The sequence below is a fragment of the Peromyscus eremicus genome, chromosome 8b, assembly GCF_949786415.1.
Source record: "Peromyscus eremicus chromosome 8b, PerEre_H2_v1, whole genome shotgun sequence".
NCBI lineage: Eukaryota > Metazoa > Chordata > Mammalia > Rodentia > Cricetidae > Peromyscus > Peromyscus eremicus.
Window position 1 is genome coordinate 16,032,931 of NC_081424.1, and position 6,924 is coordinate 16,039,854.

General features: G+C 40.5%; 1 pseudogene; it reads right to left on the reverse strand.

The window, feature by feature from the left end:
* Positions 1–1,659: 1,659 nt before the first annotated feature.
* On the reverse strand, positions 1,660–2,331 carry LOC131918777 (ubiquitin-conjugating enzyme E2 L3-like; annotated as a pseudogene).
* Positions 2,332–6,924: the final 4,593 nt, after the last annotated feature.

Below are 6,924 nucleotides of genomic sequence, written 5' to 3' on the forward strand. Positions count from 1 at the left end.
TCACTCCTCATGCTATCCACAGACCCACCCCTCCTCCCACCCCCCAGCCCTCTTTCCAAGCCAACCCACAACCCCACATCTCCAAAATCGAGGACTCCCATGGGGAGTCAGCAGAGCCCAGCACACTGCACCAAGGCTTCTTCCCAGAAGCCTGCCCATGCACCAGGGACAGATCCTGATCCCCCTGCCTGGGTGCCCCCCAAACAGTTCGAGCCAAACAACCATCTTCCGTGACCAGAGGGCCTAGTCCAGTCCCATGGGGGCTCCACAGCCACCAGTCCACAGTTCACGGGTTTCCACTAGTGTGGCCAGTCATCTCTGCACATCCTCCCATCATGATCTCGACATCCCTCTCCTGCAGTATCTCCTCTCTCTCAGTTGGATTCCTGGAGCTCAGCCTGGTGCCTGGTCGTGGATCTCTGTATATGCCTCCATCTGTCACTGGACAAAGGCTCTATGATGACAGCTAGGTTATTTGCTAGGCTGGTCACCAGAGTAGACCGGTCCAGGCACCCTCTGGACCACTGCTAGCAGACCAAGGTGAGGTCAACCTTGTGGATTCCTGAGAGCCTCCCCAGCACCCTGCCTCTTCCTATTCCCATGATGTCCTCATCTATCATGGTATCTTCCTCCCTGCTCTCCCACTCTGTCCCTGTTCCAGCTTGACCCTCCCATTTCCCTATGTTCTCATTCCCCACTCCTTGTCCTCTGCCACCCCCCCGACACACCCAGTCCACTCATGTAGACCTCATCTACTTCTCCTTCACAGGATCATCCATGTGTCCCTCCTAGGGTCTTTTCCTGTTAGCTAGCCTCTCTGGAGTTGTGGGCTGCAGTCTGGCCATCTCTTCCCTCCCATTTAGCATCCACATATGAGTGAGTACATACTATGTTTGTCCTTCTGAGTCTGGGTTACCTCACTCAAGATGATATTTTCTAGATCTATCCATTTGCCTGCAAATTTCATGATATCATTGTTTTTTACCGCTGAGTAGTACTCCATTGTGTATATGTGCCATATTTTCTTTATCCATTCTTCAGTTGAAGAGCATCTATGTTGTTTCCAGGTTCTTTCTATTATGAATAATGCTTTTATGAACATAATTGAGCATGTGTCCTTGTGGAAAGATTGAGCATTCCTTGGGTATATGCCCAAGAGTGGTATAGCTGGGTCTTAAGGAAGACTTATTCCCAATTTTCTGAGAAACTGCTATACTGATTTCCAAAGTGGCTGTACAAGTTTGCGTTTCCACGAACAGTGGAGGAATGTTCCCCTTGCTCCACATCTTCTCCAACATAAGCTGTCTCCAGTGTTTTTGATCTTAGCCATTCTGACAGGTGTAAGATGGTATCTCAGAGTTGTTTTGATTTGCATTTCCCTGATGACTAAGGATGTTGAGCAATTCCTTAAATGTCTTTCAGCCAAATAATGCTGCTTTAAACATGGACAAGAAAGGCTAAGGCTCATCTTCCATTATTTTGACTACACATCGAGAAATGGACTTTTGGATCAGATCAAGAAATGACTGCTAGTTTCTATTTTCATTTTCTAAGAGATGCTTCCCTGATACTTGTCACAGCAATGCTTTTTACATGTCCACCAATGGTGTACATGGGTCCTAATTTCACTATATATTTCACAATGCTGTTTATTTCTCATTTTTTTTAGAACATCTGAATTTTTTAATCCTTCTTTACAGGTTACCTAGACCACTTTTGATTAAGAAAACTGTAGAAAATTAGTAACTGCCACATAGGACGCCAGGTGGTGGCCCGTGTCAGTTTTCCACAGAGTCCTGCTGTGCAGGGTATCTGAGTACTGCTCTGGTCTCTGCTCAAACTTGCTGGAATCACTCATGGCAGATTTTAGTCCACAGGTCACTTTCCCCCACATTTCTTTGTAAACTCTTCAGCATTCTTACAGAATTTTTTACGGTTCTTAGAGTATTCTTCAGCTAGGTCAGTCCAGAGTGGGTGCTCAGGCTGGGGGTCGTTCATCAGTGCTATGAGGGACTGGATTACTTGGTCGGTCTTGTTGGCTGGCTTCCAGTTTTCAGCACTAATTACCGGCAGACAGACCTGCCCCTTCTCATCAATATTAGGGTGGTAGATCTTGGTTTTTAAATGTGATCTTGGGTGGTTTGAATGGATACTCTGCTGGAAAGTTGATTTCAATTCTAAAGGCCCCCTTGTCGTATGGAGGATTGTCAGGACCAATAAGCCCTTGCCAAGTCAATAAATTAGCTTCATCAACCTGGATGTTATGGAAGTTTTTCATTCCACATTGTGGATCTCTTCAAGCTCCTTCATCAGCCTCCTGCTGGGCACCATCTTGGATCTCTATTTCTCATTTTAACACTAGTCAATTTTTATTATTCAGATCTTCTATGAATTAATTTCTGAGGTATGTAGTAATAGATTTCCACATCTCAATTTCATTAGCAGAATCTTAATCTTTCCATTGTAGTGACCAGCAAACCTGTTTCTAATTTCAGTTAGGTTAAGCCACTTGTCCTTATTTAGGACTAGAATACAAAATTAATTATATTTGGCACCATCATATAAGTCACTTGAGACATAGTATGTACTGATATGTCACAGTCAATTTCATTTTCTGCTTTCCTGAAGAAGACAAATGCCAGTCTTATTCTCCTCTGACTCAAAATCCAGCAACCAGTAGTTTCTACTCCCCTTACTAATTATCATGTGCCATTTTAATTTTGCTTTATTTAATTTGTGGGTGGTTGATGATGGTATTTTCTTATCTATCTATCTATCTATCTATCTATCTATCTATCTATCTACCTATCTATCTATCTTGCTGTACAGATATTGCTCTGTATGTACAGGTGTTGCTCTGATTTGATTGATAACTAAAACATTGATTGGCCAGTAGCCAGGTAGGAAGTATAGTATAGGCAGGACAAAGAGAGAGGAGAATGCTGGGAAGAAGAAGGCTGAGGAAGGAGATGCCAGCCCGCCATCTAGGGAGCAGCATGTAATAGGCACACAGGCAAAGCCACAGAACACATGGCAACATATAGATTAGCATAAATGGGCTGAGTTTAAGTGTAAGAGCTAGTCAGTGGTAGGCCTGAGCTAATGGCCAAAGAGTTTATAAATAATATTAGCCTGTGTGTGTTTATTTGGGTCTGAGAAACTGCAGGTCCGAGCAGGACTGGAGAAAACTCCAGCTATACTATCTATCTATCATCTATGTATCTCTGTATCTATCATCTATCTATTGCTGTGGGATGTTCTGTATGGCAAATGTGTTGCTGATTGATCAATAAATAAAACACTGATTGGCCATTGGCTAGGCAGGAAGTATAGGTGGGACAAGGAGGAGAATAAAGCTGGGAAGTGGAAGGCTGAGTCAGAGAGACACTGCCAGCCACCACAATGAGAAACAGCATGTGAAGATGCCGTTAAGGCCCGAGCCACGTGGCAAGGTATAGATTAATGGAAATGGATTAATTTAAGCTATAAGAATAGTTAGCAAGAAGCTTGCCACGGCCATACAGTTTGTAACCAATATAAGTCTCTGTGTTTACTTGGTTGGGTCTGAGTGGCTGTGGGACTGGCAGGTGATAGAGATTTGTCCTGACTGTGGGCCCGGCAGGAAAACTCTAGCTACAATCTATCTATCTATCTATCTATCTATCTATCTATCTATCTATCTATCTATCTATCATCTCTATATGTCTGTCTGTCTATCTATTTACTGATCTACCTACCTACTCATCATCAATCAATCATCTATCTCTCATTGTTATGTGTCTATAAAGGTAAGGATTCTTCTATTTGTGACAGCAGAGATCCTTGACTACAAGTCCTGTGATTAGTTTCTAAGGCATCAAAATTCAGCCAGGCTAGGAGAAAAAATACATGAAATGAAGAGAAATGTCCTAATATCTATTGACAACTACAGCAGCAGCAGCAGCAGAGTGCACTGCGCTAAGGAATTGTGCAAACTCAGGACAGTTCAAGGAGATAAAAGCATACAAGGACATTCAGCATCCACATCTCTGTACCACCAAGAGAAATCTCAGCTGAAAACTGTTTTCAGCATCATGTTAGAGACCATTAATGGAGATTGAGTTATGAGTTCAAACCCCAAATGACAATGAGCCATGAACTGAAAAGGGTGATTCCTTTCTTCACCTTGGTAGACTATGGTTTTGCTTGAGAGAGCACATCCATACATCCAGAAGCCCAACTTTCAGGCACAGTAAGAAAAGTGACCATGACATATTAGGAACATAACTGGAACTCCAGTTCCTCAAGATAGGTCATCAAATTCACTTCTTCTTGGTGCTGTCCAAGGAAAGAATGTAGATGGGGCTATGCTGGTTCCGCAGCTCAAAAATACTGGGAAAGATAAGGAGTACCAAGTTCTTCTGAGTTTGTTATTCCACAGTCTATAAAATAAATTGATTCAACTTTATTTTCAGTTTTCACTCATGGTTGCTAACAACAACATGGCTGTAGTGACCTTGAAGAACTTAGCATACTCATCAGTCAATAGGTCTAGATTAGGTACCGTGAATAATAGAAAGGAGTGATGTTAACTTGTTCTGATAAATGCAGACTGAATGATACCTGCAAAGGTAATTGCCGGGGCTTTAACTCAGTTAGATGTAGCTTGGCATGCATGAGCTCCTACATTCAATCTCCACTACCATTAAGTAACTACCTAAGTAAATGATTCTTATATCACACTGTCTAGTGTGGGCATGACCCACAACTCAAAAGGCTGTATGAAGAGGAAAATGATAAACAGGAATAAAATGAGCTGTGTGTAGGGCAATGAGAAGTAATGAGGATGAGGCTTTCAGAAATCTAAGATACTTTACAGTAGGGCTCTAAGACGTCAGTAATTAGTGTTCCCTTATAGGGGTAATCTGGAGGTAGTGTTGATAGAACAGATCCTCTAGTCTGTAGAACAAAAATACGATTTTGGAATGTTATATGAAAATTTCATTAAATAGAGGGCTGGAGAAATGACTTCATTGGTAAAGTGCATGATACACAAACGTGAAGACTCGAATTTCATTCCTAGAACAAAAGTTTGACATAGATGCATGTCCACATAATTCAGTTCTAGGGAGCAGACATAGGAAGATCCCCAAGGCTCACTGACCATCCAGCCAAACAACTGGTGTAATCAAGATTCAGTGAGAAACCTTAAATCAAAAAGTAAAGTGGAGAGCAATTCAAGAAAACAGAACACCAGGTTCTGGTCTCTACATGTATGTGAATAAGTGTACATAAGCACCTACATAAACACATGAACATGTATACACACACACACACACACACACACACACACACACAAATATGCTTGCACTCATACATGCATGCACACACACACACACACACACACACACACATTTCAATGAAAAAGTTGTGCTTTTTTTGTTTTAAGTCACCTAATCAGAATGGAATATTCATAAGCACAAAGTTCCATTATGTTTTAATCACTCCCAAATACCTATGGGTAAATCAAATGATCCACAGCTATTGAACTGCTTTTGGCTATGTTGAAATTTAAAGTCTGCTTGTGGTTGTGTTATATAAAGTTAAATAATTTTTGTTTTACTTGGCAAAAAAAAATCATTATATAAAATCTAAAATTAAAGAGGCTGATTTTAATTCCCAGCTATTTCTTATAATTCATAAGGATGAACTAATATTACAATGTCATCCTCTTTCTGTCAATCATCTCAGTTTCTAGAAGCATCACCTTTCGATACTTTAACAAGTTTACCAGAATTTTTTAACCAAATTAGGAAATATTCTGTTAAAATGCTCCCAAAAGCTCCTTGTGAGGAAGGTAACAGTGTATCAAATGATCAGGGAGGAAATGTGATGCCTGAAAAGTAAGAGTACTCAAAAAGGTTGATTCCAGGTCTCTCTCAAGAGAAATTCTTCAAAACTATAATCTTTGATTCCCCTGCTGTCTCCAAGACTTGGATTCGTGGCTGATTTCCCATCACTGTGAGCAGCACTATGATATAGTAGATGTCCAATGGCATTTGTCCAGTGAATAAATGAGTGGAATGAGGAGAGGGAATGTGGGGATTCAAATAATGATAATGGTAAGGTGGTAATTATTATAATGTAAGATCCCACGGATGAAGCATAAAACATGATCATAAGGCGTCTGTAGAGAAAGGATGGCTTATGCCCCAAGAACAAAAGTGGAAAGGTATACGAGGCAGCAGCCAGTTTCAAACTGAGTGGGAGGCTGTCATATAGATGAACTCCAAAGTACACAATTAGAAACAATTAGAGATGATTGAGAAATTGATAAATTATATTTAATTCCTCCTTTAAAAGAATGACTCATTTACGAACAACTTTTTTAGTCTGGGGCAAAGGTGCCCTAGTTAGAATTGTGGAAGACATTAAATCCACTCTGACTTTAGGATTGGAAGGTAACACCTGTTGAATTATAGGCTCTTCCAGATCGCTGCCATCTTCCCTCCAATCATTCCATTTACCACCAACCAGTGGTGACTCAAGTGAGCTTCACAGAACAGCAGAACTCAGCATCTTACTTATTAATAAGAATAAGCTCATCTACTGATCAAATAAAATGGCTATTAGCTAGAATATTTTGTTTGTAAAGGGAGACAATTTAAGGCCAGTGATCCCATTAATAATTTCCAATCAATCAACTGAGTGTTTTCATGACTCAGTAGACAACAGAGTATCTCTGTAATGAGCCATGAGGGAGAAAAAAATTGAGTTGCCAACTTAATCATTTCAATATCAAGGGTAGAATGAAAAATAGATACTATGTTCTTAGCTAGTTTTATGAGCAGATTAACAATTTATATACAACTATGAATTGCAGGTAAAATTTGAGTCATTAGTGGGTAAGAAGAAACTAATGCCTTATTCTCTTAAGTATTAAGA